The 12,006-nt window shown below is 39.5% G+C and overlaps 1 protein-coding gene across 2 annotated transcripts in view; it reads right to left on the minus strand.

Annotated features, from left to right (window-relative positions):
- Positions 1-12,006, minus strand: part of meis1b (Meis homeobox 1 b) — a 50,695-nt gene that overhangs the window by 14,639 nt on the left and 24,050 nt on the right. The gene's annotated exons all lie outside the window — the stretch shown is intronic.

Raw genomic sequence — 12,006 nt, forward strand, 5'->3', positions numbered from 1 at the left:
TTCATTATCACAACTTGCTATCATAAAAATTTGTTGGTCAGTCGTTTGTCTCAGACTTCACCATTAGATCCGCGTCTCTAAATCCATTTCCAACATGCGAGCTAAATGGACTAAACCATATCAAGTGAAACAATACTTGCCTGTATTGTCCAACACAACCCATATACATATATGTATGTATATATATATAGTGGTGTGAAAAAGTGTTGGCCCCCTTCCTGATTTTTTATTTTTTTTTTTTGCATGTTTGTCACACTTTAAGGTTTCAGATAATCAAATAAATTTAAATATTAAATGTTTTCTGACAACAACCTTTCACCAGCAATATCCCAGAAATCTCATTATTTAATTATTATGCAGCATTACAGTATAAACTGGGATTTGCTGAAAAATTGAGAGCATCACAATGTGGGTGAAAATTTGCATGAAACATATTGTAGCAGCCATGGGAACATAGGCCTTGTGACTGAGCTCAGGAAAAGCCATGCCAGAGGCTACAAGGCAACACAAACGTGGCCTGTTCTACAGCTGGCTGGCCCACACGCACTCCTACCCAGAAATGGCTCTGGATGGACCAGATTGTAGACTGAGAGACGACACGCTGCCTTCTGGGGAGCCTTTGATTCATCTCTATATCTCACTGTCATCAGACTGTTAATACCAATACTAGCCCAGACTATAACTGCAGAACTGAAATTCTGATATGTCATGTTGGCCAACTCTATATGGTGATAAGGATTTCTTAAGGTGAATTCTATGTAAGTTCACTCCATTTTGGCTTTATTGTACTTGCCTAGGTAGTGCTTATGCCTTCACATCTGTGGTAATAGTATGTCATTTAATCTAGTAACACTGCCAAAAGAAACATTCAGAACACATTCATAGGTAGTGATACCTTGATAAAAAATAACCATTTCCACAGTACCTCTAGTATACTATTTTGTTTCCTTAACAGAACCTTTTCCCCTACAGGATAACAAGTGCTTTGCTCTTTTTGTTACAGTGTCTCCAAGAAAACGCCTGCTCCAGTCAAAAAAGGAGGTTCACAGAGAGTGAGGTTGAAGGGAGGTACAAATTACACAGCTCAATAACAGTGCTCATTAGGACTCGATTACCCAAGCTTCCTATAGCATTTAACACCTGTTTTGACATTCTCTCCTTGCCATTTTTTCTTCTATTAGATTTTCCTCTCCATCCACAGTTGCTACTGCCAAATATTTATATATTTAAATATTGTTTATTTGATTTTTTTTACATGATCAAGAGATTAAAAAATCATACATGGTCCTTCACACCTAGGCATAGTTAGCATAGCCAGTTTACCTACGGGCACGTTTTTTGGAGGAGGATAGAAGTTGGAGAATCTAGAGAAATAATACACGCGTAAATGGATACATAATGCTACTCTGCATAGTTACTAAACCATCCACACTAAAGCATCCTAAATCAGAAGTATCAAACTTGGGACCCCTGAGCTTTGATGTGACAACAGCAGCATTAAATTTAAATAAATAAGTTAAACAGGATACGGTTAAGAAGATGACGTTCATATGGAAAGAAATATTTGTACAGTGTACATTGTCTTGTCATTTATTAAACGTCTTATCACATATAAACTAATAAAATTGGTCATAGTGTCAAATATATATCATTACCATATATGTTAAAAAATATGTGAATATGATTTCGTATATATAACAGCACATTTTCAAAGTGTGTAATACACCTTTCATGGATACATTATTTGTATTATTGTAGTCCAAAAAAGGCTGGGTATTTTGAATCCACTAGGCAAGCTGGCCTGAGTAATCTTCTCAACCTTGGCTGCTGTCTTTTTTTTTTTTTGCAAAAATGCAAAAACATTATCCAAAAAACAGATGGAAAATATCGAACCCATCCTCCCTGCCTTTCCTCCGCCTATCTTAATGATATGTCTTGTCCAAATATACTACTCCTTTCATCAGAATTTCCAGTCTGTCTGCAGCCATGCATGCCAGGAGAGCTGTGTCCTCCCTGTGCATTTTTGTACCATCATGAATCTTATCAGAGAGAAAAAGAGTGTATTAGAGCACTAGTAAAACTCTCAAAGCCTGTTTCCTCTGTGGCCTCTTCCAAAAGCCAAGTGTAGAGTTCAAGCTCTATCAGAGAGATAAGAGACAGAGACTAAAACCTCCTCACTCTGTGAACATCAGACTGCAGCTCTACATATAGTACAAACATAACTCCTGCTCCATGCTCACCCTCAGCCTGCCCATTACTCACAGAGAAATCCCCTTACCCACAAAGAACTCCAAAATCCCTGAATATAAGGGGTAACAAAAGGAGGAACAAATTGCTTGCACATTGGACAGATTTTAGAGACAGTAAAGTAATACTAATTAGGGCTGGTGCTACTTGAAAGTAATGTACTGTAAGCTGCTTAATGGTTTTTCTGGAAAAAGTCAGGTATAGATGTGGGTGTTTAAATGAGAAGGGGTGTTCTGGGACCAGCTTCAACAGTGCATTGTATCACACTACCAAATGTTATCCTTCAATTTACTGAGATTCATTGCAGAGATTCAATTCAGTAGTTGCTTTTATCTTTGTGCTTTTCCTTCAACTCATGTTCTCCTCCAAATCAAACCTGAGTCTTGGAGATATTTCTTCATTAGTCAACATTTGGCATTGGCTGGGCCGGTAGGAATGAACACATCCTCCCTAAAGCTGATGTCGGACATCACTGTTTGTGTCCTATCTATGCAGTTAATTACTATTAGTCACAAACCATCCAGCTCATCCCCCAACTCTTATTGGTCTTCATTGTCCACATTAGTGTCATTATCACTTTTAGTTTCAAAACAACATTTTTTGTAATCTTGTTGGATTCACATTAAAGAGGCTTTCTATACAAGATAACATTTATAGAACTTTATAATATTTAGCCTGTGAAGAAATTGTGGCTTATGATACCCTAAGAGAGCAGAACACGAGACAAGATGTGCAATTCTTATATCACAGCTGGAGGAAATTAAGCTAATATCTCCATGCTTATGTAAACTAAGTTTCTTACTAGTGTGTGTTCCCAGAGCCCGCGTCTAGTCATAACCTACATTAACTGTCCACTCTGCCAAGAAAACTGCATAGCAGGCACTGCATTATTGTTTTCCAGTCAGGCAGTTTCTACACAGCCAAAATCACTAGGGAACTCTTTTCAGGTGCATGGGTCTTTTTCAGCTGGATCTATTCTGCTGTCTTACCTATGCATTCGATGGACCTAATCCCCATGGAAACTGAGCTGCCCCTCAGGAATGCCTGGGGCTGCATCCGGGGGCCTTTTTGGCTGAGGTGTCCTCAGAGTATCACATCAACAGCCCATCTCAGAGGCACTCCCTCACTCGGAAAAGGCATAGTCTTCCACCTCTCTCCATGGGCTCCTGAATAAACAGATTTTGGGCCGAATTTTACTGTTCCTCTGCCAGCAGCTCAGCCAGTGTTAATGTTGAGCTTGCCAGGCCCACAAGCTCCCAGATTACCTCCAACATCTGCATATACACTCACTGTTTCCATGGTAGAATTGAGTGGTTATTGTTGCCTTAGTCATGGAGACAGCATTGAATGAATCCATGAATCTTCTTTTTTGATTTCAAACAGGATATGCAATTTCTGAAGAAGTTACTCTTAGTGACAAAAGCCACGGAAAATTCTTTTTTGTGTAGGTGGCATAAATTTGCAGCACTGTCCCTCGTTAGGGAACAACAAAACAGGCTTTTAAGGTTGGAGAACAAGAGAGCAATAGAGAGATTGAAGGCAAAAGAAAATAACAGCACAAAGCTTTTGCAATCCCCCTCTCATCCTAAGATCCTAATATGAATAACAAAATAACAAAAATGTATGCCTGTTCATATGTGTGGTCAAATTTTGTGGGGGAGTGGCAGAATATCTCACATTTAGAAAACAACTGATGGCCAGGGTTTCAGATGCCCACTGCCTGACTGGCTTATAGAGGTTGGGAAATCTGAAAAACCTCTTTCATAGGCCAGTGATGCGAAGTTCACAACGAACTAAATGAACACAAAGCCAGCACATGAATAATTCACAGCCACTGTTTTTAGAAAGACTTATTCTATAACCAGGAAAGGAGAAATTTCACCCAATAGAAGCCCTTTTTTGTCATTTAATCTATCCCGGAGAAGAAGAAAAAAAGGAAACTTGTCGAAAACCTGTCTTTAGCACTCTAATTAGTTGATCCATTTTAAAAACAGATTTTGTTGGTTTAGGGGCGAGGGTGTGCTGCAGCGCCTACGGGACGGGAACAAATCCACTTGATTTGGCTGCACTTCGCAAATATGTGTCTACAAATAAAGCAGGGAAATAGACTGGATTACAGATTATATTCAAAGTAAACCACTAAATCTTCTGTAGCTGGATGAGATGCTACATCATTAAATCCATACCTGCAGTAATGATCCATGGCATAACATGCAAAATATGGTGGGCAGAGATTAACAACATTGTAGGGCATAAGAAGAGCAGAGGACCACTTAATTTGGAGTCAAAAGTGGAAGCATTTGAATGGCTTTACATATTGCAGCAATGATGTATATTTTGCATGGTCAGTAGTTATGTGAATTCTATCACTGGCATTCACATACAGTACACACATGTGTGCATAACATACAATAAATGTACACAGTAAGTATTCTCTGCTATATGAACTACCTATTGTTGTGCATTTTTAGTACAGATCACATATTTACACTGTAATGGCACTTATTTAATTTCACTGTGCATATGGGTCTTAAGTTGTATGTTGAATGAGATTTGCCTAGTCACATTTTTGTGCAGCAGGGACATTTGATGGATAAAGACAGGTGGTTTCGGCCAAAAGCTATCACTGACCTGAGAGAAATTTAAACAGCAGTGGGTGCTGAACCAGTTCACTGTCATTACACAATCCAGCAATGAATCTAGAAAGCCAGATATAACATGTTTAAAGATGAGACATGTTGCCACACATCTGATGCTTCACAATCACAGAATAATAATATAGGGTAGCAGGTTTGCTTTAGGCTTACTGTGAGTTTGCTGGACTGCAGCGGATGACTCAGGGTTAATTCAGGCATGTGGGGGTGGGGGTGATTACGTAGTTTACTGGACCACTAAACCTCTTTAAGCTGGTAATTACAGCCCATTTGTGGGGGAACATTCAAAAGCATATGATGGAGGCTATGTGATATGCCCAACTGCAGCTGGAAGGTACTCGGCAGGAGATGTCAAATCATGTAGGTATAACCATCAGCAGTCCAGTGCCACACATTGCCACCCAAACACTCTCCTGAGAAAGAATAAACCACTAAGCATTTTGTGTAAAAATTAAAAGCTGTGCCAGCTAGGTGTGCCTCTTCTCGTGCCAAAGAAAGCAAATTGTTGTGTAAATTATCAAGAGGCCCAAGAATGACATGAAAAAAGCTACCAGTGTCCATAAAGTCAGTTTGTTACATGGCAGTTGCCCTCATCCTCTGCTATCTCAGCCAAAATCAAGATTAGTGGAGGCCCCTGTGGTATGGAAAAGTATAGTGCATTATGTGGTAACAGAATCATGGTACTATATTGCTCTTTGACCATTCCTGTGCCGGTACTTTCAAGGAAATTATCTTTTAGCTAATGGCATGGAATTTAATGCTAAAAGGAAGCATTTTTGTATGAGGAGGTGGGAACCTGAATTCTAATAACTCATGCTATATTATTATATTATTATCATAATTACTCTTGTGCCCTCATTGCTTTAATTGATGTTCATGGGAGAGGCTGCTGGGGAGGGGAAACCTGGTCACAGTTGAAGACGATTTAGACCTAGGTAAGGGCATTTTACAATTGCTCCCGTATTCCCATTCCAAGCAAAAAGAAATTGAAAAAAACAAGGACATGATGGGGTGATGGTTAACATTAAGAGTCATACCGCTCCTCCTTCTCTTTTACCCACTGAGTCTTTCTTTCTTCCATCTACACTCTAGGTCTGCCCTCTCTAATTATTTGTCTTTACTACAGAAAGACCTTCCCCATCACAGCACAGTATTTAAAAATCAATGATTTAATCTGTTGTAACAAACAAATGAGCACTGTAATAGCACAAAACACTTCATTGTTAGCACAGAGAAAAAAATCTTATTCTGTTCTTTCTAACACACACACACATTTCCTGCTAGTTTTTTTGCTTACTGTTAGCTGGTGTAGGGATTTAATCAGATGTAATGGAATCGCATCTGGCTTGAAGCATGTACAACGCACTCCATCTCAGAGACAAAGCATAGATGGATTGCTGTGCTGCTGCTGAATCTCCACAGGGATGACAAGGATCAGCGGGTACTCTGAATGCAGTGCCCATACAGCCATGCATCTCTTATTGCATTGGCATGAACAGTCAAACCTAATCATCTGCCAGCTCTTGGATAGAGCTAGAATAAACAGGATAAAACTTCTAATTTAAAGCGTAACTTGCTTGTCTCATATTAAAAAGAGGAACTGAATTGATAAATTAATTTAGCAAACAAAGTACCTCTGCTGCCATATAATCCACAGACATAGACCCACACACTGGAGGGTATCTGGGGAAGCTTTGAGTGGGATTGTGAGCCGTTTTTTCAGGAAAAATTAAGTTTTTTATTCATTTAACTCAAGATACTAAACCCTTTTTAATCTTGTTTATATGTTTGCCTCCAGATGCACTCATCTGCTCTGATGGACTCAATCACCTCCCATAATCTTTGTTTGCCAATACCTCATAAGACAATGACAACATGAAATACAGTGCATTGGTTGCATATATCTTGCGATAAAATCACAGCACATAGCCAGATGGAACATGGCAGGCCTCAGGTCTTTTATTGTCTTAGCAGGATGTACTATGCTGGCACCAGTGAGAAGCAAACCTGCAGCATGGAACTACACTACTCACCCTTTTGAGAGACTGTGATGACTAGGCCTTTTATTAAGTGCTGCATGAAAACCAGAACTTACAAGCATGAAGCAAGCTAGTGTGGTCTACAAGACCAAGCATACATGCTTGCTACTCTAGGAAGATGCTAATTGAGGTTACTGCAATCATAGACAAAAGCCTCAACTGTTCAGAATCTGTATTAATTAAGTTGCCCTTGAGAGACGTTACACGCAGAGATAGTAGTGAAGTATGCTAGTGAAAAATGAGAAAAAGGGCAATAAATGAGGGAAGAGTAAGACGGTATTACGGTTTCTCCTTAACAGCATAATGATGTTTAATGTTTAAGCACAGACCATGTTTGGGACACTGAGGAAGAGAAAGCCTCGGCAGTGTCCCACTCATCAATCATGGCACAGATGGCCAGAGAAAAGCCACCATCATCAGTGACAGGGAGGCGTCTATCGGCCACTGGCAGCCCATGCGGGGTCTGCCAATTCAACCCATTCTTCAAAAGACACACCAGTGTCTTTAGCTTGTCAGCCTAGAAGGCTTGTAAATGATGTATACATGTGGTTTTCTCGCTCTCTCCCTCTCCGGGGGACATGGGGGATGGCTAGAGTGTCCATCCCACAAAGACAAGGTCCAAAGCGTTGCCTGCCCCACATCCCAGGGGCCTGTCACTGGAGTAATTGATGATGTTTTCATTACAAGGTATGGGAGGTGGGTGATGGGTGGGGGTGCAGCCTTGTTCTATAGATAGCCCTTGCCCCAATTGGCAGCTTCTCCTTTGCCATTAACTTAACATTAACAAGTAACAAGCTTCACTCTTATCACACATATAGGGCAAAAGTGCAGTAGAGCCTGACATAAAAATATCTAGACAGTTGGTATTAGACTACTTGTGGTTGCTAAAACTGGCATCAGCAATTTGGTGTCACCTCAAAACCATCAAATAAATATAAGGCAATAATTCAAAGTCAGTGTACATACTTTTGAGAGTCATCTGTCCTTCTGATTACATAAGCCACACAATCACAACAAATATCAAGACAACTACTGCAAAATATGCAATATTCAAACTTAATTCAATTCAATTCAAGTTTATTTGTATAGCGCATTTTTACAAAGGACATTGTCTCAAAGCAGCTTTACAGAACATGAACATAGAGCAGAAGGTAAACATAAGGAGTAATATAAAGAATTAATGTAATAAAATTCAAGATATATATAGTTCACAGTATGTATGTATGTATGTATGTATGTATGTATGTATTTATCCCCAATGAGCAAGTCTGAGGTGACTCAGGCAGCAGTGGCAAGGAAAAACTCCCTTAAATTGGTAAGGAAGAAACCTTGAGAGGAACCAGACTCAAAGGGGAGCCCATCCTCATAAGGGTGACACTAGAGGGTGTGATTACAAATATACAGTCAAACAAATGCTGTATTGGTGTAAGGATTACGTGGAGTTCAGATCTCCTCTTAGTATCACAAAGTCCAACTGGAGCTGGTAGATCTGTAGATCTTAGATATATATGTAGAACTTAATATTCTAGTCTACACTAGTTTAATGAAGCAATATTTTAAAAATCAAATTTTTCTAAGATTGTCTTATATTATTGTTTAAACTTTTTAAAAGTTAATTAAGAACCAACTTAAAAATTAAGAACTAATCAAAGAAAAAATAAATAAATAAACAAAAATGCATGATAAAACAGTACATACTAACTATGCCAATTTTCAGGGATAAATTTTTTAAATTGTTTTGAGTTGTAATTATTTAATTCTCCCAAGGCCTGTCTAGTGCAGACATAGTGATGAAGCTGCTAGGAAAAGAAGGCTTCCTGCAAGGACTCCCTGCCGGTTAGAGGCCACACAGCATGCCTAGGGTTGCCATGGGTGACCAGCTTGCTGACAATCTCAGGCACCAGCAATAAACAATCAATGACTAATGGCATTTGAGGCCTGGTTGAACCCTGAACTTAAGTGGCCAGAATAGTTTTTTGTTTTGTTTTGGGTTTTTTGGTGAGGCCACTGGGATAAGTCCCCAAACACGCCACTCACATAAATTAACTTTGAGAGCTTACCCTCTTTCTGACAAAGCATACCCAAACATGTTTTTGACATCTGCAGTAGTCTTGATATAGGTGAAAAAAATTAAAGCAACAGAACTACAATTTAGGTATAGAGTAGATTTTTACCATCAAGCATACAATACTGTATATAATAAATAATAATATACAGTATATAGTAAATAATAAACTTCTCAAAGACGTAATATGATGAACATCTGTAATTTTAGCCATTGAATGTAGGAAATCATCACAAGAGCAGGACACAATACCCAAATGCTTTGCACCCCCATTTTCAACCTCTAACTGTGGGGAGCAAATTCACCCTCAAAATTCCTGAAGATGACATAGCCCCTATCCCCTTGCTGTTCCAGTGTTGAGCCCAAGAAACCACTGCAGAGATGAATTATTGCACTTTCACAAATGGTTCTGGTAAAAACAAAAAAGAACCAGTTGTGAAAGGTATAGAATGTTGCTTTGCAGTTATTTTGCAGGTATAGAATGTTTCTTTGCAGTTATTTTTTATATGTGAACAAGTGATAAAAATATGGAAGAGGGACATTATGTTTTGCTGAAGTGTGGATTTTTATAAGCTATAATAGAGCACCTAATTATCCAGCTCTTTGTACAAGTAAGAGGAAGCACTGAGCTACAAGTCCAGGCTAACACTGCAGATCCATGCCAGAGTTTTGCTTCGGCTGGGTTGCAACCATTTGAATCCTGAATTTTATCTAATTACTCTATCATATAATTTTGCAAATTGTCTTTTCATTGCATAGCTGAGTGCAAAACCACAGGCATGCTGAGCCAAAGGCTTCCATTTGCTAGCTGGACATTTTGGGTCAATTAAAGGAAAATCATACAGTTTGAAAAGGTAACAGAATAAAAGGTTTAATCAGGAGGGGTGGAGAGGAAAGAAATACAGAACAATGATGCAGTCCTATGCAATTCTCCACAGGATGTATGAAACAATCGATAACCAGAACAAAGAAAATTTGGAGAAGGAACAACTGTATCAGAAAAGAATTTTTTTTTACTGGAGTTTGATTACACTGGAGAGCGACAGCAGTGTAAAACACTCGGAAGCAACTAGTAAAGTACAACCTTATTAGTTAATACTATAGATCGATGTATCATTTTCAAACTTGAACCAAACACTCAAAGAACATATGCAAACACTTTTGCTTGCTGTCTGTAGCCTTCCCTATAGACTATTATTTACGCATTTTCTCACTCACCTCCTATTTCTCTGACTCCAATTCAATTCAATCATTCCACAGCCTGGCAGAGTAATCTCGTCCTACCACCCACCTAACGTTTCCGGTTTTGTACAATGGTTGCGCTGGTAGGCTCATGTAACATAGATGGATGCCTGCTCATTTCTCTTTGCCAAATCTAAGACAGTAAATTAGAGCTTTCATAAGGCCACATTGTTTCACAGGCCTGTTAATTGCTACTGGCCAGTATCTCTAAGAACCAGACCCGTTTGCACACTGAAGTGTGTACATCCTATGAACTACTGAGACTCCTCCCATGCACCTCCCATGTGTTTTTGTTTTCACTCTGTTGCTTTGCCTCTCCTCTTATCTGTTCATGGTAAACTGTCAATAACTGTCAATACCAACAGTACACTCTGGCCAGAAAACAGGCACTAACAGAAGGCTAGTGGACTTCTCCTGTTCTCCTGGTCAGTGAACCGCTGTACACATTTAGCTTGCAACAGTAATTTTTAACTCTCCTTTTGCAGCTGTGTTTTACATTATTTGCTATGTCTGTGTAGATTGTATAGCAGTATATTGTTGGTTGTTCTTCCTGCATGCCCCAACACAACCCCACACTGTCTCTGCAAAGTCACCATTTTGGCAGGCATGATGTTTCAACTTATTGCGTTCTCTTTCTTTTTCTCCACAGCTCCCACTCTTTCTTTTTTCTCTTTTTTTTCTGGGTGCTCTGGAGGCCTCCTGTGGTTGAGGGGGCCGCTGTTGGCAGAAGCTCAGCCTCCCCGCCAGCGGCTCCACATTTAGTTGCACTGCATGTCCGCCAAAGAGCGTGCTCTCTGATACACACGACCAGTAAACCAGGTCAAAGCAGACAGTGTGCTCTTACCAATCACCCCTAGCTCTAGTGAAAGTGTATGCACTGTATGTGAACTAGCAAATGTCTTTCTTTTCACACACCTTTCTCCTGGGGCCCCTTAAGGTGATGGTTAGCAGGACTCTGTGTTTTCATGTGTGTGTGTATGTGTGTCAGGGTAAAGGGGGGCCAGGGGCAGATGAAGGTTTCAGGGGCCCCTGAGGTAGTTTTCTGTGGCACAGATGTGAGAATCGAAGGTGACCACATGGGTAGGCTTTGGAAATGATCAAATGGGTTTGCAGTGACTCCACTCTGGTTTATAACACATTGCCTTTCAGCACCTCAAAACAATGATTGGTGGTGATAATAGTTGTGTAGTCTACAAATCATAAAGTCATATGTTTAGCATTTATAATCATACAGGAAATCACTTTACTGTGTTTAATTGAGACCTGGGGTTCTGCAACAGTCACCACCAGGCCTGTTAGTGCCATGTGTAACTTAACAATGTGTAAAGTCAGGGGTGTTGATGTATGGGGATATAGAAACAATATCTTTAGCCCTGTTCAGATTAGCTTGTGGTGAACAAATGGAGAAACTAAAGTTCATCAGCACTGAGAGGACAAGCCAAACGCATCAATATGGTCTACTTGCCTGATACTGTTCTACTGGAGGTTAGGATACACACAGACAGATAAATGCTTGTGTCTCACACACATATCTCCATGCTAAATAATAACCGCTCAGATTTTCCAGCACACACTAATACATCCATTATGGAATTCAACTACTTTTATTAACATGCCAATGCTCCATCAATAAGAGTTCTCTTAATAATCTTTACATCTTTAACATCTGTTTTTCCTCATTAGTTTAAAAACACATCCAGGCATGATGTAATTTAACACAGTTTGGATTTGAGTTTTTTTATCAAGCAGAAAAAAACAG

Source organism: Tachysurus vachellii, chromosome 6, assembly GCF_030014155.1.
Source record: "Tachysurus vachellii isolate PV-2020 chromosome 6, HZAU_Pvac_v1, whole genome shotgun sequence".
NCBI classification, from domain to species: Eukaryota; Metazoa; Chordata; class Actinopteri; order Siluriformes; family Bagridae; genus Tachysurus; species Tachysurus vachellii.